Source organism: Pan troglodytes, chromosome 4 (assembly GCF_028858775.2).
Source record: "Pan troglodytes isolate AG18354 chromosome 4, NHGRI_mPanTro3-v2.0_pri, whole genome shotgun sequence".
Classification (NCBI taxonomy): Eukaryota; Metazoa; Chordata; class Mammalia; order Primates; family Hominidae; genus Pan; species Pan troglodytes.
In genome coordinates, this window is record NC_072402.2 from 117,295,630 (window position 1) to 117,321,418 (window position 25,789).

At 37.5% G+C, this 25,789-nt stretch overlaps 1 pseudogene; it reads right to left on the reverse strand.

Annotated features, from left to right (window-relative positions):
* Positions 1 to 3,821: 3,821 nt before the first annotated feature.
* On the reverse strand, positions 3,822 to 4,354 carry LOC129144094 (fatty acid-binding protein 5-like; annotated as a pseudogene).
* Positions 4,355 to 25,789: the final 21,435 nt, after the last annotated feature.

Genomic DNA, 25,789 nt, shown 5'->3' on the forward strand with positions numbered 1-25,789 from the left:
TTGTTCATTAAGTTGATATAATAACAATACTAAAACTTCAAAGGTGACAGAATCAAAAGAAAGTATGGACTAATGGCCTTTAAAAAAAGTGTCTAATAGCAAATTAAAAGCATACCCCTTATGGTTCAATATTGGAAACTCCATTAATAGGATTAATCACATTAATAGATTGCGATGCAGAGTACTAACCGCTATTTGATCATGGTGAGCTACTGGGGACAAGGAGAAAAATTTATATTATCTCCATAGATTTGGAAAAAGCACTTAAAATTCAGCATCATTTGCTTTTAATTTTATTTTATTTTAAGTTCTGGAATACATATGCAGAACGTGCAGGTTCGTTACATAGGTAAACATGTGCCATGGTGGTTTGCTGCACCTATCAACCCATCACCTAGGTATGAAGCCCAGCATGCATTAGCTATTTTTCCTGATGCTCTCCCTCTACCTGCCTCCCCTGACAAGCCTCAGTTTGTGTTGTTCCCTTCCCTGTGTTCATATGTTCTCATTGTTCAGCTCCCACTTACAGGTGAGAACATGTGGTGTTTGGTTTTATTTTCCTGTGTTAGTTTGCTGAGGATAATGGCTTTCAACTCCATCCATGTCCTTGCGAAGGACATGATCTCATTCCTTTTTATGGCTGCATAGTATTCCATGGTGTATATATGCCATATTTTCTTTATCCAGTCTATCATTGATGGGCATTTTGGTTGATTTCATGTCTTTGCTATTGTGAATAGCGCCGCAATGAACATAAATGTGCACAGAAAATAGAATGATTTATATTCCTTGGGGTATATACCTAGTAATGGGATTGCTGGGTCAAATGGTGTTTATGGTTTTAGGTCTTTAAGAAATCACCACACTATCTTCCGCTATGGTTGAACTAATTTACACTCCCACCAACAGTGTAAAAGCCTTCCTATTTCTCCACAGCCTCCCCAGCATCTGTTGTTTCTTGACTTTTTAATAATCACAATTCTGACTGTTGTGAGATGGTATCTCATTGTGGTTTTGATTTGCATTTCTCTAATGATCAGTGATGCTGAGCTTTTTTGCATGTTTATTGGCCCCATGTATGTCTTCTTTTGAAAAGTGTCTGTTCATATCCTTTGCCCACTTTCTGATGGAGTTGTTTTTTTCTTGTAAATTTGCTTAAGTTCCTTATAGATTCTGGATATTAGACCTTTGTCAAATGGAGCGATTGCAAAAATTTTCTCCCATTCTGTAGGTTGTCTGTTCACTCTGATGATAGTTTCTTTTGCTGTGCAGAAGCTCATTAGTTTAATTGGATTCCATTCATCAATTTTTACTTTTGTTGCAATTGCTTTTGGTGTTTTCATCATGAAATCCTTGCCTGTGCCTCTGTTCTGAATGGTATTGCCTAGATTTTCTTTAGGGTTTTTATAGTTTGGGTTTTGATATTTAAGTCTTTAATCCATCTTGAGTTGATTTTTGTATAAGGTGTAAGAAAGGGGTCCAGTTTCCATTTTCTACATATGGCTAGCCAGCACCCCCAGCACCATTTGTTAAATAGGGAATCTTTTCCCCATTGCTTGTTTTTCTCAGGTTTGTCGAAGATCAAATGGTTATAGACGTGTGGTCTTATTACTGAGGTCTCTATTCTCTTCCATTGGTCTATGTATCTGTTTTGGTACCAGTACCATGCTGTTGTGATCAGGTTCATGTTTGCCTTGTAGTGTAGTTTGAAATCAGGTAACATGATGCCTCCAGCATCTCTTTGCTTAGGATTGTCTTGGCTATACGGTCTCTTTTCTGGTTCTATATGAATTTTAGAGTAGTTTTTCCTAATCCTGTGATGAATGTCAATGGTAGTTGAATGGGAGTAGCATTAAATCTATAAATTACTTTGTTCGGTATGACCATTTTCACAATATTCATTCTTTGTATCCATGGGCATAGGATGTTTTTCAATTTGTTTGTGTCCCCTCTTATTTCCTTGAGCAGTGCTTTGTAATTCTTCTTGAAGAGTTCCTTCATATCCCTTGTTAGCTGTATTCCTAGGTATTTTATTCTCTTTGTAACAATTGTGAATGAGAGTTAAGTCATGATTTGGCTCTCTGCTTGTCTTTTGTTGGTGTATAGGAATGCTTGTGATTTTTGCATGTTGATTTTGTATCCTGAGACTTCGCTGAAGTTGCTTATCAGCCTAAGGAGCTTTTGGACAGAGACAATGGGATTTTCTGATATATGATCATGTCATCTGCAAACAGAGAGAGTTTGACTTTCTCTCTTCCTATTCAAATCCTTCCTTCCTTCCTTCTTTCCTTCCTTCCTTTTTTCTCTTTCTTTCTTTCTTTTTCTTTCTTTCTCTCTCTCTTTCTTTCTTTTCTCTCTCTCTCTTTCTCTCTTTCTTTCTTAGTGTCTCGCTCTGTCATCCAGGCTGGAGTCCAGTGGCATGATATTGGCTCACTGCAACCTCTGCCTTCTGGGTTCAAGTGATCCTCCTGCCTCAGCCTTCTGAGTAGCTGGGACTACAGGCATGTGCCACCACGCCCAGCTAATTTTTGCATTTTTGGGAGAGACAGGGTTTTGCCATGTTGCTCAGGCTGGTCTTGAACTCCTGGGCTCACGTGATCTGCCCACCATGGCCTCCCAAACTGCTGAGATTACAGACATGAACTACCATGCCCATCCTGAATACCCTTTATTTCTTTCTCTTGCCTGATTGCCCTGGCCAGAACTTCCAATACTATGTTAAATAGGAGTGGTGAGAGAGGGCATTCTTGTCTTGTGTTGGTTTTCAAAGGGAATGCGTCCAGTTTTTGCCTATTCAGTATGATATTGGCTGTGGGCTTGTCATAAATGTCTCTCATTATTTTGAGATACGTTCCATCAATACTTAGTTTATTGAGAGTTTTTAACATGAAGGGATGTTGAATTAGGCCTTTTCTGTGTCTATTGAGATAATCTTGTGGTTTTTGTCTTTAGTTCTGTTTATGTGATTAATTACGTTTATTGATGTGCCTGTTGAACCAACCTTGCATCCCAGGGATGAAGCCAACTTGATCGTGGTGGATAAGCTTCTGGATGTGCTGCCAGATTCGATTTGTCAGTATTTTTTGCATCAATGTTCATCAGGGATTGTGGCCTGAAGTTTTCTTTTTTTGTTGCTGATAAAGACATTTAATGTGATAGGTATAAAGGGATACTTCTTTAACCTAAGTTGAGTGATTGTTCTATCTCTCCCTTGTCCTTTAATGGTAAAATACAAAGGACATTTCATTATAGACAGGAAGATAAGTCCACTGTCACTACTACTATTTAACATTGTCCTCGTGGCACTCGTGAGTACAAGTGGAAAAGGGAAAGGAAACAGATATATAAATAGACATGTACTAAAATCAGAGTCAGGGATTGCACTGAGTGATACAAGCATGCTGGAAAGCCTGAGTCAGGGATGGTGTTCAGGGACCCTAGGGTACTGACACATGAGGTTGTGTTCTAACTGATATATTTGTTAATATTCTAACATTCTATTACATGATTTCTCTTTCTTTTCTTTTTTCTTTCTTTCTTTCTCTTTCTTTCTTATTCTCTCTTTCTTTTATACAAATACAATTATTTATTAATCAAAGCCATATTTCTATGGCTATATTTACATGTAATAAAGGGATAAAGCATGGACTGGAGAGGGTTCTAATTAAACCAACACTTTGAAATAGTTGCATGTAAAATGTTTTTGATAAAGGTAATTGAATACAGTAATGACAAAAAAAGCAGTAGTAAGGGGATTTGTCCATTGAACTGAGCTTGTTCATTCTGAGAACTAATTCTTGTCCAAGGTGATGATGGAGTTTTTATTCTACTTTTTCATAGATCTGAGTACAGGTGACATTGTTTATGATGCAGTCCACCACTAATTTCCTGTCTTTCAATTTTCTTATTTTGCCTTCCTTTCCATTCCACTTCTGATGTCGAACCAATGTGCCGTATGTAAAGGTGCAGTCTGAGTTTTTCCGCTGTCACCTGTAGTTTCTTTGAATTTCCCTCCCCTGAGTGTGAGAAAGCTATACGATTTTAAAGTACTCTCCATTTTTATGGTGAGGTTTTTGCCATCAAAAAAGCTAATACAATCTTTTTTGGCCATAGCACCCTTTTTTTCGCAGAGGGCTAGTCCCACTCCTAGTTCCTTCATGTATTTATTATTCATCAAAGCCTTTGCTGTCCATCAGGTGCCCTCTTTCTTCCAGCTGCTGAACTGTGTCCATGGTGGGTGTCGGAAGGTGTGTGGAGTGAGCAGAGCAGGGTTCAGCATGGGAAACACGCTGTGCCCTCTTACATGATGTTATAAGGAAAGAATAGAAGGGCAATGGCATGACAAGAGTGTGGCTGTGTTCTCAGATGCTTCAGGATCCTTCCTGTGTGGACTCTGTCCCTGGATATGGTGCCCACCTTAGGGAGCTAGAGGCTGGGAAGAGGTCCAGCAGTCACCTGCATCTGCTACTGTTCTGTGTGGACACTTTGATCCTGATAGTTATTATATAGTTATTTCTTGTTTAATGAGAAGGCAAATATTCCAGTTTCATAGTAGACATGTTTGTGGTCCCAAATATATAACCAACTAAAACACAATTGTTGGCCAAAATAAAAAAAAATCACTCCAGAAATGTGTAGAATGATGCAATTCATGTAAAAATTTAAAAACATTATACTTTCTATGGCTATATTTACATGTAATAAAGGGATAAAGCATGGACTGGAGGGGATCCACACCTGCTTCATGAGAGTGGTTGCTTCTGTTGAATGAGCGTGCAGAAGTTATCAAAGATGATTTCAGTGTATCTGTAAGGTTTCATTTTCTTCATCTAAACTGTATTCATTAATTTAACTTTTTGCTTTGATTTTATTTCTTACATTTCCTTTATTCATGTTTCATTTGGAATCTTTGTCCCTCTGTATCATATAGATAGAAACCCTCTGTATCATAATAATTTGATTATTTTTACTTCATTATCTATCACTTTAATAATGGTCAACAGGGGCCTGGCAGAGGAGCTGAGGTAGCTCCCACCCTTCACCCTGATAAAACCTCAGCACATCTCACTGGGAGCTCCCCCGGACACCTTCATCAAGCCTGGGACCTCTGCCAACCATTGGGTATTACATCTACACATCTGCCTTAGCTACTACCAGTGCTTACCCAAGGACACCTCCCCTAATTGGTCTAAAGCCTGAATCATCAACTCAGTAAATAAAATACTGGGGAAAAAGTAGATAAATAATTAAACTGTATACCTTGAGAGAATGAGATAAGCTTCAAGAAATCCCTGCCATTCCAACCCTATAGGAGACAGTGAACTTGCCCATGCACCAAGTATATAACTACTACAACCAGCATCTGGGAAAGCCAGTGCACAAGACTCTCTGTAACTAAGGAATTCATACAGAGTGTTCACTCTTAAAAGCACCAAGAATCAAATTAGGCTAAAATAAACTATAAGCATTAAAGTCATATGCTTAAAAAAAACACAGTCCAATTAAAAATAAATTCAAGAACAATTTGAAGAAATAGTCTACCCAAGTGAGAAGGAAGCAGAAAAGTAAATCTGGCTAATATGACAAAACAGAGTTCTATAACACCCCCCAAAATATCACACTAGCTCTCCAGCAATGGATCCAAATCAGGAACAAATCTCTGAAATGCCAGATAAAGACTTCAGAAGGTTGATTATTAAGCTACTCAACGAGGTACCAGAAAAAGGTGAAAACCAACATAAATAAATTTAAAAAGTCCAGGATATGAATGAAAAAGTTTCCAGAGAACTAGATATCATAAAAACAATCAGAACTTCTGGAAATGAAAGACACTCTTAGGAATATATAAAAGGCAGTAGAAAGTTTCAAAAATAGACTAGAACAAGTAGAAAAAGGAATGTCAGAGCTTGAAGACAAGGCATTTGAATTAACCCAATCAGACAAAGAAAAAAGAATTTTAAAAACTGAACAAAGTCTCCAAGAAATATGGGATTATGTAAAATGGCCAAACCTAAGAATAATTGGTATTTCTTTTTTTTTTTTTTTTTTTGAGATGGAGTCTCACTCTGTTGCCCAGGCTGGAGTGCAGTGGTGTGATCTCGGCTCACTGAAAGCTCTGCCTCCCAGGTTCATGCCATTCTCAGAATAATTGGTATTTCTGAGGGAGAAGAGAAGTCTAAAAGTTTGGAAAACTTATTTGAGGGAATAATTGAGGAAAACTTCCCTGACCTTGCTAGAGATCTGGACATGCAAATACAAAAAGCTCAAAGAACACCTAGGAAATTCATTGGAAAAATATCACCATGGTACATAGTCATCAGTTTATCTAAAGTTAGGACAAAGGAAAAAATTTTAATAATTGTGAGACAAAAGCATCAGATAATCTATACTGGAAAACCTGTCAGAATAACAACAGATTCCTCAGCAGAAACCTTATAAGCCAGAAGGGATTGGGGTCTTATCTTTAGCCTCATTAAACAAAATAATTTTCATCAAGAATTTTGTATCCAGCAAAACTAAGCTTCATAAATGAGCAGAGATAAAGTCTTTTTCAGACAAACAAATGATGTCAAACCCGCACTACAAGAAATGCTAAAAGAAGTTCTAAATCTTGAAACAAAAGTTTGAGATACACCAAAATAGAACCTCCTGAAAGCATAAATGTTATAGGGCCTATAAATTTACATTCAATGTTAATATTGAGATGTGAGGTGCTATTCTATTCATCATGTTACTTGTTACCTAGATACTTTGTTTTTTTCATTGTATTATTTTGGGGTTATGATTGGGTTAATTCAAACGCCTTGTCTTCAAGCTCTGACATTCTTTCTTCTACTTGTTCTAGTCTATTTTTGAAACTTTCGACTGCATTTTGCATATTCCTAAGAGTGTCTTTCATTTCCAGAAGTTCTGATTGTTTTTCTTTATGATATCTAGTTATCTGGAAACTTTTTCATTCTTATCCTGGATTTTTTTTATTTATTTATGTTGGTTGTCACCTTTTTCTGGTACCTCCTTGAGTAGCTTAATAATCAAAGACACAAGGAAAAAAACAAAGTATCTAGGTAACAAGTAATATGATGAATAGAATAGCACCTCACATCTCAATATTAACATTGAATGTAAATGGCCTAAATCCTCCACTTAAAGGATACAAAAGGGCAGAATGGATAAAAAATCACCAACCAAATATCTGGTGTCTCCAACAGACTCATCTAACACATAAGAACTCACATAAACATAAGGTAAATGGGTGGAAAAAGATATCTCATGCAAATGAAAACCAAAAGTGAGCAGGCGTAGCTATTGTTATATCAGACAAAACAGACTTTAAAGCAATAACAGTAAAAAAAGACAAAGAAAAATATTATATAATGATAAAAGGATTAGTCCAACAGGAAGATATTACAGTCCTAAATTTATATCCTAACACATGAGTTCCCAGATTTATAAAACAATTACTACTAGACCTAGAAAATGAGATAGAAAACAAGACAATAATAGTGGGGACCAATATTCTACTGACAGCACTAGACAGATCATGAAGACAGAAAGTCAACAAAGAAACAGTGGACTTAAACTATATCCTAGAACAAATGGACTTAACAGATATTTACAGAACATTCTACCCAACAACTGCAGAATATACATTCTTCTCATTAGCACATGGAACATTCTCCAAGAGGGACTACAAGATAGGCCACAAAAGTCTCAATAAATTTAAGAAAATTGAAATTATACCAAGCACCCTCTCAGACTACAGTGGAATAAAACTGGAAATCAACTACAAAAAGAACCCTCAAAACTGTACAAATAAATGGAAATTAAATAGTCTGCTCTTGATTTATTTTTGGGTTAACAATGAAATCAAGATGGAAATTTAAAAATTCTTTGAAATCAATTATGACAGTGACACAATTTATCAAAACCTCTGGGACACAGCAGAAGCAGTGCCAAGAGGAAAGTTCATAGCATTAAATTCCTACATCAAAAAGTATGAAAGAACACAAATTGACAACATAATGTCACACCTCAAGAAACTAGAGAAACAAGAACTAACTAAACCCAAACCCAGCAGAAGAAAAGAAATAACAAAGATCAGAGTAGAACTAAATGAAATCGAAATAAACAAAATACAAAAGATAAATGAAACAAAAAACCGTTTCTTTGAAAAGATAAACAAAATTGATGGACCATTAGCAATATTAACCAAGAAAAAAAGAGAGAAGATCCAAATAAGCTCAATTAGAAACGAAACTTGGGATACTGCAACCAATATCACAGAAATACAAAAGATCATTCAAGGCTATTGTAAACAGCTTTATGTGGACAAACTAGAAAACCTAAAGGAGATGGATAAACCTCTGGAAATATACAACCCTCCTAGACTAAACCAGGAAGAAATAGAAACTCTAAAAGACCAATAACAAGTAGTGAGATTGAAATAGTAATAAAAAAAATTGCCAAAAAAAAAAAAAAATTCCAGGACCAGATGGATTAACAGCTGAATTCTATTAGACATTTAAAGAAGAATTGGTACCCATCCTACTGAAACTATTTCAAAAGATGAGAATTAGAGAATCCTCTCTAAGTTGTTCTATGAAGCCAGTATCTCACTAATATCAAAACCAAGAAAAGACATAACAAAGAAAGAAAACTACAGACCTATATCCCTGATGAACATAGATGCAAAAATTCTCAACAAAATTCTAGCTAACAAAATTCAGCTGCATATCAAAAATATAAGACATTATGATGAAGTAGGTTTCATACCAGGGATGCAGGGGTGGTTTAACATATGCAAGTCAATAAATGTGATACATCCCATAAACAGAACTAAAAACAAAAACATACGATCATCTCTATAGTTGTGGAAAAAGCATTAGATAAAATCCAGCATCCTTTTATGATAAAAACTCTCAATGAAATAGGCATAGAAGGGACTTACTTCAAAGTGATAAAAACCATCTATGACAAAATTATAGCCAACATTGTACTGAATGGGCAAAAGTTGAAAGCATTATCCCTGAGAACTGGAATGAGACAAGGATGCCCACTCTCACCACTTCTATTCAACATGGTACTGGAAGTCCTGGCCTGAGCAATCAGACAAGAGAAAGAAATAAAGGGCATCCAAATCGGAAAAGAGGAAGTCAAATTGTTACTGTTTGCTGATGATATGATCCTATACCTAGAAACCCTTAAAGACTCCTCTGGAAAGCTCCTAGATCTGATAAATGAATTCAGTGAAGTCTCAGGATACAAACTCAATGTACACAAATCAGTAGCACTGCTGTACATCAACAATGACAAAGCTGAGAATCAAATCAAGAACTCAATCTCTTTTACAACAGCTACAAAAAAAGTTCTTAGGAATATACTTAACGAAGGAGGTGAAGGATCTCTACAAGGAAAATGACAAAACACTGCTGAAAGAAATCATAGATAACACAAACAAATGGAAAAACACCCTATGCTCATGAATGGGAAGAATCAATACTGTGAAAATGACCATATTGCCCAAAGAAATCTACAGATTCAATGCAATTCCCATCAAAATACCATCATCATTCTTTACAGAACTAGAAAAAACAATCCTAAAATTCGTATGGAACCAAAAAAGAGCCCACATACCCAAAGCAATACTAAGCAAAAAGAACAAATCTGGAGACATCACATTACCTGACTTCAAATTATACTACAAGGCTATAGTTACCAAAACAGCAAGGTACTGGTATAAAAATAGGCACGTACACCAATGGAATAGAATAGAGAACACAGAAATAAAGCCAAAAACGTACAGCCAACTGATCTTTGACAAAGTATACAAAAATATAAGTTAGGGAAAGGGCACCCTATTCAATCAATGGTGCTGGGAAAACTGGCAAACCACATGTAGAAGAATGAAACTGGATCCTCATCTCTCACCTTATACAAAAATCGACTCAAGATGGATCAAAGACTTAAATCCAAGACCTGAAACCATAAAAATTCTAGAAGATAACATTGGGAAAACTCTTGTAGATATTGGCTTAGGAAATTAATTCATGACTAAGACCCCAAAAGCAAATGCAACAAAAATAAAAATAAATAAATGGTACATAATTAAACTAAAAATCTTCTGTACAACAAAAGAAAGAATTAGCAGAGTAAAAGACAACCCATAGAGTGGGAGAAAATCTTCACAAACTATGCATCTGACAGTGGACTAATATCCAGAATCTACATGGAACTCAAACTAATCAGCAAGAAAAAAACAAATAATCCCATCAAAAAGTGGGCTAAAGACATAAATAGACAATTAATAAAAGAAGATATACAAATGGACAACAAACATATGAAAAAAATGCTCAGCATCACAAATTATTAGAGAAATGCAAATTAAAACCACAGTGAGATACCACCTTACTTCTGCAAGAATGTCCGTAATTAAAAAGTCTAAAAACAATAGATGTTGGTGTGGATGTGGTGAAAAACAATTTTACTCAGCTGGGGGGAATGTATATTAGTACAACCACTATGGAAAACAGTATGGAGAGTCCTTGAAGAACAAAAAATAGAAATACCATTTGATCCAGCAATCCCACTAGTGAATATCTACTCAGAGAAAAATAAGTCATTATATTAAAAAGATACATGCACATGCATGTTCATAGCAGCACAATTTATAATTGCAAACATATGGAACCAACCTAAGTCCCCATCAACCCATGGGTAGATAAATAAAATATGGTATATATACACTGTTGAATACTATTGAGCCATAAAAAGGAATGAAATAATGTCTTTTGCAGCAACTTGGGTGGAGCTGGAGGCCATTATTCCAAGTGAAGTAACTCAGGAATGGAAAATCAAATATCATATGTTCTCACTTATAAGTGGGAGCTAAACTATGAGGATGCAAAGGCATAAGAATAATATAATGGACTTCGGAGACTTGGAGGGGAAGATTGGGAGGTGGGTGAGGGATAAAAGACTCACCCACAGGGTTACCTGGTTATCTATGTAACAAAAAACCACCTATACTCCAAAAACTATTGAAATAAAAGTAACAATTAATTTAAAAAAATGGCCAGCAGGGAGAACACAGAAAAGGTGCGTTGAATTAGGAAGGAGCTACATACTCCAAGGACAGTTGAAGGCTTCTTCTTCCTTTCTGTTCCAGCTGTTCATCTGTTCCTCCAAATAGTCTTCCCATATCTTTTCTATTTGGCTCTTGTGAAAGTTGATAATATGAATTGTGTCATTCTTGTCATAGCCAACTAAATCTGAGTCAAGAGGGCAGGCAGGAAAATCACTTGAGGCACAGAGCACCTGCTCCAAGAACTGAATTTCCCACAAGCCTGGCTGCTGAAACAGCTTGCTGTAACCCAAAGAGCAGTTTTACCTTGTAGCTGCTGAAATGACTGGGTGTGACTCTAAGACTAATTGTACCTACCACCGTCACTTACCAGTCAGAGCTTGACAGCTTTCAAAAACTTCTCTAGTGCTGATGAGATTTCTTTCAAAACAGTACATAACATTGATCTTTCTAATAAAACTCCCAATCTTCTTTTTGTTCTTTGGACATGCTGAAGACTGCCTGGTCTGTGTATGCCCTGAATTGCAATTCTGTGATTCCCAAATAAAATATTACATTTAGAGATTTGTCTCTGTTTTCATTTTAATTTTGATACTCTTGAAAAAAACAGACAGCATCCAGGGACAATAGCAGTTCTTTCCCTTAATCATATATATAAATTCTAACATGCTCGTTTTTTCACATTCTCACATCTCTGAAATTAGTTTGTATCTTACAATTGATGATTCTTACGTGCAATGAGCCATGATAGAAGATATAGCCCTGTACAATGGGGTAGTTACTGCTTCTCCTGCACACTGATGGCTCCACGTTTATGTAACTCCAGCTAAACCTCGGTCCTGATCACTGCTTCCTATCCTGCAATTCCCCTAGATACCTCAGGTGTTTCAAAAACGGAACACACTCACAACTGAAAGCACACTTTTTCCCTCTCATCCAGAGCTGCCTGTAGGCCACAGGGCACTCTTTTGTGTTAAAAATACATGCTCACCGCTGCAGGTAAGTAGGGCCTTGTGAAAATTAGAAAAGGTTATCCCACTCCCACAGTAGTGCAGTTAAAATGGCACAGCACCTGATGTGGCCCTGCTCCTACCTGCCCACCCTTATGCATTCCCTAGATCAGTGAGTGGCCCCAGCCCCAGCATCCACTCGGTTTTCCAACTGGCTGCTCACATAATGTCTTGGATCTTCCGTTTTCATCCCGATCAACATTTATGAATCACTACATTCTATTATAGGAAATACTGCTGTAGATGTTTCACTTCTGAATTGTTTTCTTAGATTAAAACATTTAGGAATGGAATTGTTGGAGACCACGTGTTTTTATGTTTATGAATGGTGAGTTCTGTCATAAAATAAAAGTAACACCCTATATAAGTCAAAGCCTATTGATTAAGCATTCTTTATTTCCCAGGTTTATTAAATTTTGTGTCCAAGTAGGAAAAGGCAGTAAGACTTAGACCTCTGATTCAAATGTGGTGGCTGTGGGAGTAACTACTGAGACAAGAAGTAAGCACACTAATTCTGTGTGCAGATGATGGACCAGGAGGAGACTCCTGCTTCTGATTGGGAATGGACACTATCAGAATATTCTGTCCTGCTCACAGAATATATTATAAGGAGATGGGTAGTTCTGTGTGCTAAAATGACTTGAATCTTTGGCCCTTTTGAACAATCAATTGAAGTTGGGGCTCACTGACAACCAAACCTCAGCCCAGGTCACCCTCATGTCCCAAGGGAGGACACCAGAACAGTGAGAGGATTTCACCTTGGAGCCCAGATTGGCATATTAGAGGTGATTGGTACTGCTACTTTCTGGCTCCCTGCACACTATAAAATAGTCTTCTCTTCTTTTTCCTATGCCTGGTTAAGAATACACAGTTTGGCACATGAGGGCAGGTCAGGACAGACTGAAACAAACCATTTTCTCTCATGCTTTACCTTGAAGCTTAATTAGTTGGCTCTACCAGAAATATGTGCTCCATGTGGCTATACTGATTCTCAAATAGCAGTTTTCAACACCACCAATGGCTAGTACTGATTGAACAAATATTTACTGAACTAATGTTTACAGGCCCTGGCGATTTATATATAAATAAGGAAGAGAGAATATCTGCTTTTAAGCAGCTGATTGCATTGAATGAGTGAATCCAACTTTATTGTTATATCTTAAAGATTATGATCATTTAAAGACATTCTTACTCTTTAGCAGACATTTGGTGGTTTCTCAGGTTTAAGTTGCATTTTTAAATTATTTAGAGAATAAATTCTTTTCCAACAGTTGTTTAAGAAATATGCATTTCTCCACATGTGAATTATCAGTTTCTATTCTTACTGTTGATAATTTTAAAAAGTCCCATCTGGCAAATGGCAATGAAACTCTGAGAAGTTAAATGAGTTGTTCCAGGTCACAGTGGGAGAGGTAGAGGTATCAAAGTTAGATCAAGAAGCAAGGTCACCTGCCTCTTAGTTTGTGTTGATTCTACTAAGCATTCTAAGCGATACCTCTAAACATATCTTTTCAGCCTCATTTTAAAGGATAATATGCTTTGTCTTAAAATCTCTCCTTAAGGTGAATGTGCTGTGAAGAGGGCTGTCTCTAAAAGCTAGCTGTACTTTCACTCCATAATTTTGGAATTATAGAACATTATCTAACTGAAGGGCTGGGGATTGTATTTCTTGGTATTTGTGGTATTCTTGGACCAAAGAAGTCCCTTTATCTTTGACATTTTAAACTTCTGACTTTCCTTACAGAGTTGAAAATGTGCCCCTAGCTTATACCTTGTTAGTGCCTTTCTTTATGTATTAAGGTTTCATTCCTTAAGTGTCTTTTTACAACACCTCAGGGACTCATCTCTTCTAGACCTCCACCCCCCTCTTTTACACTCCATATGCAAACCAATATATTTTGTATTTTTACTGATAAAATCTTATAGTTGGTATTTGTCAGGGTTCTCTAGAGGGACAGAACTAACAGGAGAGATGTATATATAAAGAGGAGTTTATTAAGGAGAGTTGACTCACACGATCACGAGGTGAAATCCCACAATACGCTGTCTCCAAGCTGAGGAGCAAGGAAGCCAGTCTGAGTCCTGAAACCTCTTAAGTAGGAAAGCCCATAGTGCAGCCTTCAGTCTGTGGCCAAAGGCCTGAGAACCCCTGGAAATCTTTGGTGTAAGTCCAAGAGTCCAAAAGTTGAAGAACTTGGACTCTGATGTTCAAGGGCAGGAAGCATCCAGCATGGCAGAAAGATGAAGTCCGGAAGACTCAGGAAGTCAAGTCCTTCCACATTCTTCTGCCTGCTTTTATCCTAGCAGAGCTGGCAGCTGATTAGATAGATGGTGCCCACCCAGACTGAGGGTGGGTCTGCCTCTCCCAGTCCACCGACTCAAATGTTAATCTCCTTTGGCAATATCCTCACAGACACACCCAGGAACAATACTTTGCATCCTTCAATCCAATCAAGTTGACACTCAATATTAACCATCACAGTTGGCAAAGATAAATTGTCTCTTGAATTAAATTCAGTTTATAACTATTTTAAAGAATAATAGCTACAAGTCTGAGACATGGGCTATTTACTCCGATTTCTATACAATAGCTTATCTATATTTTCTTTGTGGATCTTAAAAGTAAAATAATTACCATTATAAACACACTGAATTGCTGTAGAATTATGATTTTATCATTCAGCCATTTAAAAAAATCAGTTTTCAAATCTCCTAATTAAATTAATTTAAATGTTTAGTTGCTTTTTATTTTATAAATTCAATGATAATTAGTCTAATCATTTATTCAATAATTAAACTACAACAGAAATGAATTATTCAGAGATTCATATTCTTTGTAAAGGCATTGAATTTTCTAAGTTCACTTCAACTCAACTCAACTGAAAATCAGCTCAAAACACAGGAAAGCAAATGAATATATTAGAAGTTCTGATGATCAATGGGACCTGTTTTCATGCTTAATTTCACTTTTATATGTCAAAGAATGGGTTTCATCATGATATTTCACTCCAAGGAGAGCATTAATTTATCATTATAAAGGTATCTGATATAATAATGTATTGACATAATTAATTGGTAGAGTTAATATAAAGAGATTGTCCATTGCTAAAATGGATTAATGAATGTCTCAACTCAAGAAAATATGCAGACAGCTAGGAATAGCTCCCTAGTTTTGTGAGCTACCTTACCTGCTCAGGCTTATATATATTCCCTTTCTTACTTAAAGAAGGGAATGGTCTCCCTTGGCTGAAAGCTCAAGTCCATTTGCTGCTGGCAACTTGCCATGAGAACTGGGAAAGTCACTCTCCAGGCTTGCTTCCTAGCTGTTAATTTAAGAGCGTGCACTAAGCCATGGCTAGAACGTCTTCTGGTTTCAAGATTTTAGGAGTCCATAAGCATTAGAGTTTCAGCCTTGCTTTGAAATCAAGTATTTTACTTTATCAAGTAAGAGTTACACTGTATATGTATACATAATGAAAAGCAAGTGATGAAAAGGAGAAAATGGTATGATTAACATGTTAACAGTATTGGTGGGGCAAAGGTGGTGGAAACCCAAGTTTTTTAGCCCTCCTGGTCACCTCTCATTTAATATTTAAATCAAAAGAGCTTGCTTGAGTCCTTATTCTGCTTACATGAGAAATTAAAACCCCGACTTCTGATTTCATGAAGTTATTAGTCTCTCATCTCACCTCATTCAGCTATTCCCTTCTTTCAACATTGCATTGAATCCAAATGTGGAATAGCATTCTTTTTCATTGATATTTTCCACCAAACCACACCATATGTACTAGACTTACTGAAGTGTTAGGCTCAACATACAGCTAAGCTTAGCAGGCTGTTTGCACTCTAAGTCTTTGAAGTGCTTGGCCAATCCCACTGCTGAAAAGTCACGAACCAGAGACCCCCTCACATCTGCCCTCCTCATATCCCATACCTCCAGAAGCTCCCAACTTCTTCCACTTTATTATGCATAAGTGTTTAGCTCTGTTTCTCAACCAGGCCATCAGAGTGTTTCTTTTCACAGCTGATGATGGTGTTAACATGTAGATAACTAAACAAAGATGTTTCTCTCCACATGAGGAATTCTGCCTCTAGGTTACTTGTTTTCTTCTTTCTAGGCAAAGTGGGATGGCAAGGTAGGAAAGAGTGAGCAGGAAACATGGAGGTGGCTTGGAAAGAAGGAGGCCAAGAAAGGGAAATACTATCCCTGAGTTGCCCACCACTGGCAGCATCCTGTGTTGAGGGTCTTACAAATATTATCCCAGTCAGTCATCTCAACAATATAATCTACCTATGAGGTAGATTATGTAATTGCCCCCCATTATAAAGATGAGTACACAGGTTTGGGGAGGTTAAGTTGCTCAAGACCATAATGCTATTAAGTGGCAGACTTGAGATCTGAATATAGGCAGTCTTTTTGCTTAATCACTGTAAAATGCTGCTTTGTCTATTATGCTGGTGTGGTACGTACATTATTGCATTTTATTCCCATGAGCTATGTGCAATTTTCATCATTATTTTCTGAAAAGTAAACTTTTCCAAAGTCACAAAGTTAGGATGTAATGGCACCAGGAATCAAACCCAGCTCACTCAACTCCAAAGTCTATGTGGCATGATAGGCTTTCCACTGAAAATATTAATGTACCTATACATTTACTTGAGTTTAACAAGCAGAATTTATAATAATTTTATTAAAAATTTTGCAAGGTTTTGTAATAAACATCACAGATTTGCTGCTTAAAAGAACATTAAGTTCCCAGGCGCGGTGGCTCACGCCTGTAATCCCAGCAGTTTGGGAGGCCGAGGCGAGCGGATCACGAGGTCAGGAAATCGAGGCCATCCTGGCTAACACGGTGAAACCCCGTCTCTACTAAAAATACAAAAAAAAAAAAAAAAAAAAAAAAAGAAAAAATTAGCCGGGCGTGGTGGCGGGCGCCTGTGGTCCCAGCTACTTGGGAGGCTGAGGCAGGAGAATGGCGTGAACCCAGGAGGCGGAGCTTGCAGTGAGCCGAGATCGCGTCACTGCACTCCAGCCTGGGCGACAGAGCAAGACTCCGTCTCAAAAAAAAAAAAAAAAAAAAAAGAACATTACGTTTACAGTGTAAACAATAGAAAGAAAAGGAGAAGGAATGCTTCAAAGAAGATGAAAGAAAACACTTTTAGATAGTAAAGATACAACTGGGCAAGAAATACACACAGTTGGGATTGTGAGGTACTAACTAGTATGCTAATTTCAGGATTTTAAACCCATGGATTCTAGTAGGAAACATCTTACTGTGTGCTTTAACTTGATGAAAATTAACTGGCAAGTATGAAAACATACATTGTCGTTATTTTAAATGTTGCAACTAAAATACGGTGTTTTTGCTGTCTTTTGAAATTAGAATGCCCACAGAAATATTTTACCCGTAAAAATTACAGAAAAGGCTGACAGGCAATTTGAGTCTGTTCTTAATGAGTAGCCCACCAGAGAAATGAAAAGAATTTAGAACCAATTGACTCTAATGCATCGGGGCCATCCCAATGAATGCTTGAGTCCCTTTTTTTGAAGTACCTGACATGTGTTTGTGCAGCCTCTGCTTGGTCCCCGCTGTGGATGGAGAACTCTGTTTTGTCTTAGGCAAGTAGGCTGTCGTGAGTATTAGAAAATTCAGTGCAGTGATAAAACGTGTTTCCTGATATATTCTGTTCATTTTGGATTTTGCTTAATGAAATGGGAGAATAAATTTATCCCGCTCTGTAGTGTTGGTTTAAATCCTTCTTTTTTTGAAATGTGGTCTTGCTCTGTTGTCCAGGCTGGAGTGCAGGGACACAATCATAGCTCACTGCAATCTTGAATTCCTGGTCCCAAGTGATCCTTCTGCCTCAGCCTCCTGAGTTGCTGGGATTACAGGCTGAGACACCATACCTGGTTCCTAAATCCTTTTTAAAAGGGAGGGAATGTGGTCCAATAGAAATGATGTTAGACTTGGGTCTCAGGGCCAGTTGTACAATACCTGAGGATCTGTTCTCTTGGCTGTTCTCTTTGCCCATCTCATGGGGTTACTTTAAGAGTCAAATGAGAATAAATATGAAAGTGTCTTAATAACAGCAGCTGATAGCTGTCCTTTATGGTTTATAAAATTGGTGCAAACAATGCTCTAAATGTAAGCAGATAAGTCTAGAGTTCAGTAATTCAGAAACTTTAATTACACAAGAATTGTCAAGACACAGACACTGTGGGCATAAGTTTGTCTGTGTGGGGATGGGGGTGGGTTCTGGTTGTCAAAGGTCTGACACCAGAAGAGGGAACACATGTTCCAATCTACCTGCAGATGGGTCAGATCCTTCTCATGGGTGATGCTCCCAGGCGAGGCTCTGTGTTCCTTAGCCTGATTCCCTTGAGGGTTGTGGACCTGATTGATTCCAGCAGGTGGATTGTGACTATAGGACCCTGCCTAGTTTTGTCCACCTTTTCCACAATGAGACTTTAATCCCCACGTGAGGATGAAGGGCCTGACCTATGGAGCAGATTTCGGAGACTCAACCATTATCTGCCTACCTCCTGTCATTGGTGGCTTAGTTTTCTTAACACTATGTTCTGCTTTTGGATGGGATTCACCTAATATCAAACCATTTTCTAAACAATGCTTCAGGTTTTTAAACTTCTGAGATTCTATGTCTTAGACCTCTGGTCCTCAAAATATATAGTCCCTGAATCAGTAGTATCAACATCCCCTGGGAACTTGTTAGAAAGGCAAGTTTTGGGGTCCCGGTCCAGATCTACTGAATCAGAAACTCTGGGGATAGAGTCCAGAAGTCTGTATTTTAACAAGCCCCTCAGGCGATTCCTATGCTGATTAAGGTTTGAGAGCGCTGTCTTGGACTGTCTGGTTGCCCTCTGTGCAGGCAATTTAGGCCACATCACCTCCTCCTTCTCCCGTCCTAGTCACAGAGAAGGGTTTCTGCTTGATGTCGGCTTGCACTGCATTTCTACCAGCCTGTTGTTAAAATCCATCAGAAGGATCACCACTGTATCTATATATAAATAGTCTAGGTTAACAACAACAAAAAAGAATCATAAAAAGAAAAGTAAATAGTCTAGGTTAAGAGTACCGCAGGGCCATGTTGACCCACATATTTTGATGCTCTAATTTACAGATGTCCATCCTGATCTGAATTAACTAGGCACTTATATTGCAATGACAAATAACATACAGTTCCTTCAAAAATGAAAGAAATGCCACTGAAGATGTTGGACTTGGGGTGAGGGGGCACAAAGGGCGGGAAGTCAGTTAGGGTAATAGCCTATTTCACACATAAGATAACTTTCCTGTACTTTCTTCTTTTCTCCTCTTCGTTTTCCTTCTAGTTGTGTTTTTCTTTCTTCTCACAGGAACAGATGAGTAGTCTGACAATGTTATTAGCCAATGAAAAAAAGAGAACATTACCTTATTTATAGACTTTCAGCATTAATATCCAGAGGTTTAAATGTGAAAGCTAAGGTGGGGCTTAATGTGTTCTACTTAATTTCCTCAGGAATAACAAAATGGAAGCTACAATACATCTTTGTTTAGCTGCTATGGTTTTCATTAAATTTAATTAAGTCTCCCAGAAGCTTTAAATTTAGGCAACTTCAAAATGCAGGTGGCTTCTGTTAAATGTAATTATATTCCCTTTATAGCTGCCATGGTTTGGGAAAGCTGAGCTGTCAGACTTCAAATCTTTAATGAGTTCACCAGTGCTTTGGTTTCAGAATCCATTTCCAAGCAAAGCTTTGATTTCCCTCCCTCTCTCCCCTCTCTCCTTCCCTTCTTCTTCCCCTCCCTTCCTCCTCCTTCCCTTCTTTCTTCCTCCTTTCCTCCCTCCCTTCCTTCTTTTCTCCCCCCTTTCTTCCTTTCCCTTTTGCAGAAGGCTGAGGCTAATATGAATCTAGCAAAAGCTTACAACCTCAGTAATGAACTGAGGTCAACACTTCAGAGGTTAGTTTTCCCAGAGGTATTCTAAGCCAGTCTGGTTGACCAGCGGGGCAGGTGTATGAGGCAGGCAGGGGTCCTTGAGTTCAGTAGGTTATCTGTCCAAAGAGCCAAGGGGCCACAAGTCTGGCAGGGATGAGAACAAATGTCTGGCGCTACCTTAGCAGCAACCACCGCTGTCAGAGTGGATGGGGACTTATATGCACGGAGCTCCCCCTCACCTTCTGTTTAATCCTTTTTCCTTTGATCCAAGTACATCCTTTTTATTTTTAGATTTAGAAAGGAGTTAGTGCTAATTTCTTGTGAAGTTAGTACAATAACATTGCAGAAAGCCTCTGATCAGTGTTTCCCAATGACAAATTGAGTCACAAAAAGTAATTTGCTCAAGGTCACACAGAATAGAATCTCAGTTTTCTGAACCCCCATCTATGTGCAGTTCTGCAAATTGAGGTGGGCTTAGGGAGTAGGAGGAGGAGGATGAGGAGTTATTAACAAGCTAGAGGGTGCAAAACTTTTTTCAGGATCCAACATTTTCATATGAAAACAGTTCCTCCTCAGAGATCCCAGAACAACTGTATTTCTGTAATTGTGCTGAAGTTTCATCTCAGCATTTCTGTCACCTACCTAAGAGCATAATATATCATTGTAAAGGTAATGAGAGAAGGTTGTCATGAGTTTGCTGAAGTTCAAATATTTTTGTATTCTTGATATCAACTACATTTCCCTGTGTCTGAATATAGATTATCTAGGTCAATGCAATTTATTTGCAGGTAAACAATTTTCTTTTAAAGTTGCAAGCAGATTTCTGTACTACTTTTGTACACTTTAATTCCAACTATAATGTGGCACACATTTAATGACATGCATAATTGTTATTGTGAATTGTGGTCACTGGGGAAAAATGGCAAGGAGTTGAATAAACTGTTTTAATTGGTGGTATTTCTACACAGCTAAGCAAATCAAATGTGTAAGTTTTATTTCTCTTTGATAGTTGTTCATTATCTATAATCAGCATTACTATAATCGATTTTTCAATATTATCAATTTTTATTTTATTCATACAAAATAAAAACATTTCTCTCCAATTCAGGATTGAATATGGACTAGGTATTAGATGATATCAAGGAATTTTATTAAGTATAGTAATAAAAATTCTATTTTATTTTGGTGTTCTAATTATGTAAAAAAATCCTCATGTTATATAAAAGCACACTGAATTTTATAGCATTGAAGTGATATGATAGTTGTTTATACTACTCTCTCTACTTTTGTGCATATTTGAACATTTTCATAATAAAAAGTTAGCCCCCTCATATATGTGCATGCTATAATGCAAAGCATGGATCTAATCCATGCATATATGAGGTTGCAGTCATGGGCCCTGTATTCAAGATGGCAGTCATTGCTGGTTCTCCCATAGCGCCTTCTTAGGACTGTTCTGCTCAGGCTCTTTTTTGCTTTTTTCTTTTACTCAGCATAATTCTTAGGTTCCCATCACCCAGGCTCTTGATATCTACAATTTAACACTAAATTCTCTTCCATAACACCCTGAATTCCAGGACATAGCAGATTCAGGTAAAAGGCCCTACTGTGGCCTTAGACCTAAGCTATGTTTTCCAATTCTATTTACCAGAGCCCCTCATTTAGGGAAATCACTTGGCATTTGTGTCATCTAGCAAAGGCCGTTGACAGAGTGACCTAGGGAAGCCTGAGAAATGCGAGCGCTACTTCCCAGTTTTTGTGACAACCAGAACGACCCCCAGATGTCCAAATTGGCCCAGGCCCCTGGCATGTGGGTAGCTAGTTCTACGGTGGGTAGGGCTGAGAGGATGGGAAAGAAGGAGCAGTCTCTGCACTCAGACTGAGACTGCGTGAAAGCTGGGCTCCTCATGCTGGGGAAGGAAGGGTTCCAGTCCCTCAAGCTGTGTTTATGGCATGCCACTTGCCCCTGGCTCATGCCTTCCACCCACCATTTCCCCTTCCATCTCCAGAAAATCATTAAGTGCTCCCTACACATTTTCCCTTCATCTACTTGCTGATGGGCAAAATGCCTGTAAGGAGAGAATACATTTTAATCAGCAATCATTGATGAAATATATAAAAGCAAACAGTGGTTGAAATGAAGCACTGGAATTCCTTTGCCCCGAAGGCTAATCAGTCCTCAAGTATTTAGTGGCGATATCAGAGCTTCTCCTAATGATAGGGAAAGAAGGTGGTGGGGATGGTGCATGGATTTTCTTCTAGAAAGCAGAAGAGGCTGCTCTGACTCTCCTCTGTGGACTCACAAAGACGGTTGTCACTTCTCTGGCCCTTTTTGCCTAAGGCAAGGAAGACCTGAGGGGAAGCCCGAGGTGTGCTTTTGAAGCACAGAGGATCCTTGCTGTATTTGGCCTATGGAAATAAATGTTATGGCTTTGGAGTATGAAGTTTTCCTTTCTCCAAATGCGACTGGGGAGGGGGTCTCAGAGCTTCGGAGAAGGCGAGTGTAAATTAGGAAGGCCGGCACATGTTCTCTTTGTACTTAGGTGCTAGGATGGTCACCTCATTTGGATATTGTAACAATTGAGTTTTTATCTCTGGTTGTGTTATATAGAGACTGGGGTTGCACACATAAAACAGCCGAGCTATGATTCCTAATATGGGTGCTTGTGTTTTTAAATCCTTGCTCTTTGCTATAAATTAACTCTAATTGTTAATGTGCTTTGATACTGTCTTAAGCTGTGTTTGTTGTGAGAAGATAATTCAGAAAGAATTTTTAAAATTTCTATATCTTTGGGGATACAAGTGGTTTTTGGTTACATGGATGAGTTCTATAGTGGTGAATTCTGAGATTTTAGTGCACCCAGCACCCAAGCAATGTATGCTGTACCCAATACGTAGTCTTTTATCCCTCAGCACCCTCCCAACATCCCCATGCTGAGTCCCCAAAGTCCGTTATATTACTCTGTATGTCTTTGCTTCCTTATAGCTTAGCTCCCACTTAGAAGTGAGAAGATAAGGTACTTGGTTTTCCATTCCTGTGTTACTTCACTTAGAATAATGGCCTCCAACTCCATCCAAGTTGCTGCAAAAGACATTAATTCATTCCTTTTCATGGCTGAATAGTATTCTGTGGTGTTATATACCACATTTTCTTTATCCATACCTTGGCTGCTGGGCACTTAAGTTGTTTTCATATCTTTGCCATTGCAAATTGTGCTGCTATAAACATGAGTGTACATGTGTCTTTTTAACATAATGACTTCTTTTCCTTTGGGTAGATACCCCCAGTAGTGGGATTGCTGGGGTGAATGGCAGATCTACTTTTAGTTCCAGAAAGGATTTTTTTTTTTAAATAAAGAGTACCCATGACTACTACCTGAGCTATCTTACATACAGGATTAGACAGACACAAGGTAATCAATACATAATTTTGATTCATGACCAAAATAACAGTGCCTCATACAAAATGTCCTTTGTGCCAAGGACTGTAACAGAGCCTAAGTTATATTTTAAGTGTACTTGTAAGTGGCTTGAAATGAGAAGGGATAAATTAAGTTGGCTATAAAGGGGACATGAGTCTCAGCCTTATCTTCTCTCAGTCTTAGCCTTATCCTTACTCCTGTCGTTCTGCAGTCCCCATTTCAGGCATGAGCTCATTGAGGACACGTTGTAGCCTCTCTGAATTGTTCACAAGCTATTAAAGTATTTGCAGTGGTGAAAGCTAATATCAGACACTTCACCTCCCTATGATTTTGGAGATGTTTTAAGATGTGCAGGGACTTACTGAATTGCTAATTAGTGTTGAACTCTTAAAAAGCTTGCGCTACAGAGGAATCATGACCTGGTGAGCAGTTTTATCTGCCTTTAGAAAGCATGATTATATTTTTCCTCATTAGGCTTTCATCTGAGTCAGAAATTTTACAATAATAATAATAATAATAATAATAATAATAATCATATACTTCTGAACCTAAGAAAGAAAGTACTGGCTTAAGAAAGAAAGGGGAAAAGAGTGATTCTGGGAAACACCAAGACACAGACCTGACTAATGGTAATCAAGTTGATAACATGAAAAGGGAATTTATTCGATGAGAGTAAATAAAATTTTGTATCAAAATGAAGCATATAAAATTAAATACGGATGGATGATTACCATCAAATTGTTGAATTTCAGTAGAGGCAGTTTCCATTAGTAGAAATCACATTTTTATTGCCGTACCAGCTCAAAGACAACATTAATGGTAGAAAAGAGTAATGGGGTTTTTAGTCATTCACCCTTGAATCAGTTATATTACAGGTCCATGGTTGGGAATCTGATGGCATAAGGATTAAATATGAAACTCCTCTTGCATATCATTATACACGTAATATTGTTCTTCACATTCAGGTTGATTCATTTGGTAATGTAAGGAATTCCAACTGGAATATGGACTTTTATGAATGTTTTTCTTCATCAGTGAAACCAGCACTTATTAAGTGGCTGTAATGTGGGTAATGGGTAAGAATGTTCTCTCCCTTTCTCCAAGGAAAAATTCATGTGAACAATAGTAAGCTATTTGACTACAGGTTAACATCAGAATAAAAAGGATACAAAAGTAAAGGCAAATAAACAAGAAAACCTGACTTCAAGCCAAACTCTAAGCTTTTGAAAATGAGAGCCTTTTTGTATAAAAGAGAAACCATATCTAAAACTAAAAATATCACTTTGTAGATGCTTTGCCTTTGGGATATGGGGCACTTAATTTTCTAAAATGACTTTTTTCTTTCTATGTATATTAAATGCTGAACTAATTATTCCTTCTGGAGCATCCTTTTAGGCTGAATTGATTCCCTATCATGACTGCTCTGAAATAGTGAACACGCAAATTGTTTTTTAGAAGGCTGGATATAATATCAGACACGGACTAAGAAAGGCTTCCTCAATTCTTCATATGTCCACTTTGTGACTTACTCTTCTCATCATGTGCTTTAGAAATGAAACATAAATCAGATTTTCATGTCATTTTTATAAACAATAGTCTTTTGAATCTTTTTAAATAAAATACATGCTTTCTGCTACTAGATGTCTAGAAAAAAAATGGAGTAATGTTTCTTCCTTGGAGCTCTAGTAAAAATTCTTTTATGTTAATGTTCTTTTTAACAAATGAAGCTTCAGGGTAAAAGTCCATTCAGCAACACCAATAGGAAATAAATGACAAGCAACAAACCATAATTAGTCAAAAAACAAGGCTAGCTCTTAACTGAGAGCTGGTTTTTAACCTTGTAGAACATAAACACACACATATATATTTGCCATGTATGGTTATATCTATATCTATCTATCCATATCCATATCCCTCTCTCTCTATATATAATACACACACATACATATATAGTTATATATATATGCACACATACATATATAGTTATACACACACACAGACACACACACATGCACACACACATATATAGTTATCCAACTAGGTAAAGATACCTTTACCTTTTCCCATAGCAGGCCAAAATATTTGTGCTTTACAGTATGGGATCAAAACCTTCATTATATTTAAGCAATGAGAATATAAAAGATTTAGACATTGGAAGGCAGGAAGTGGGATAAAAATTGAAGGGAGGAGGGTCTAATATTTCAACAATAAGCCAAGTGTTTCTATATATTATATGATCTTCAAGGCAATGCTTTAGGGATAATATCTCCATTTTATAGATGAAGTACAGAGGGATCAAGAATAGCCTCAAGATCATGGACTAAAAATAGGGATTTATTG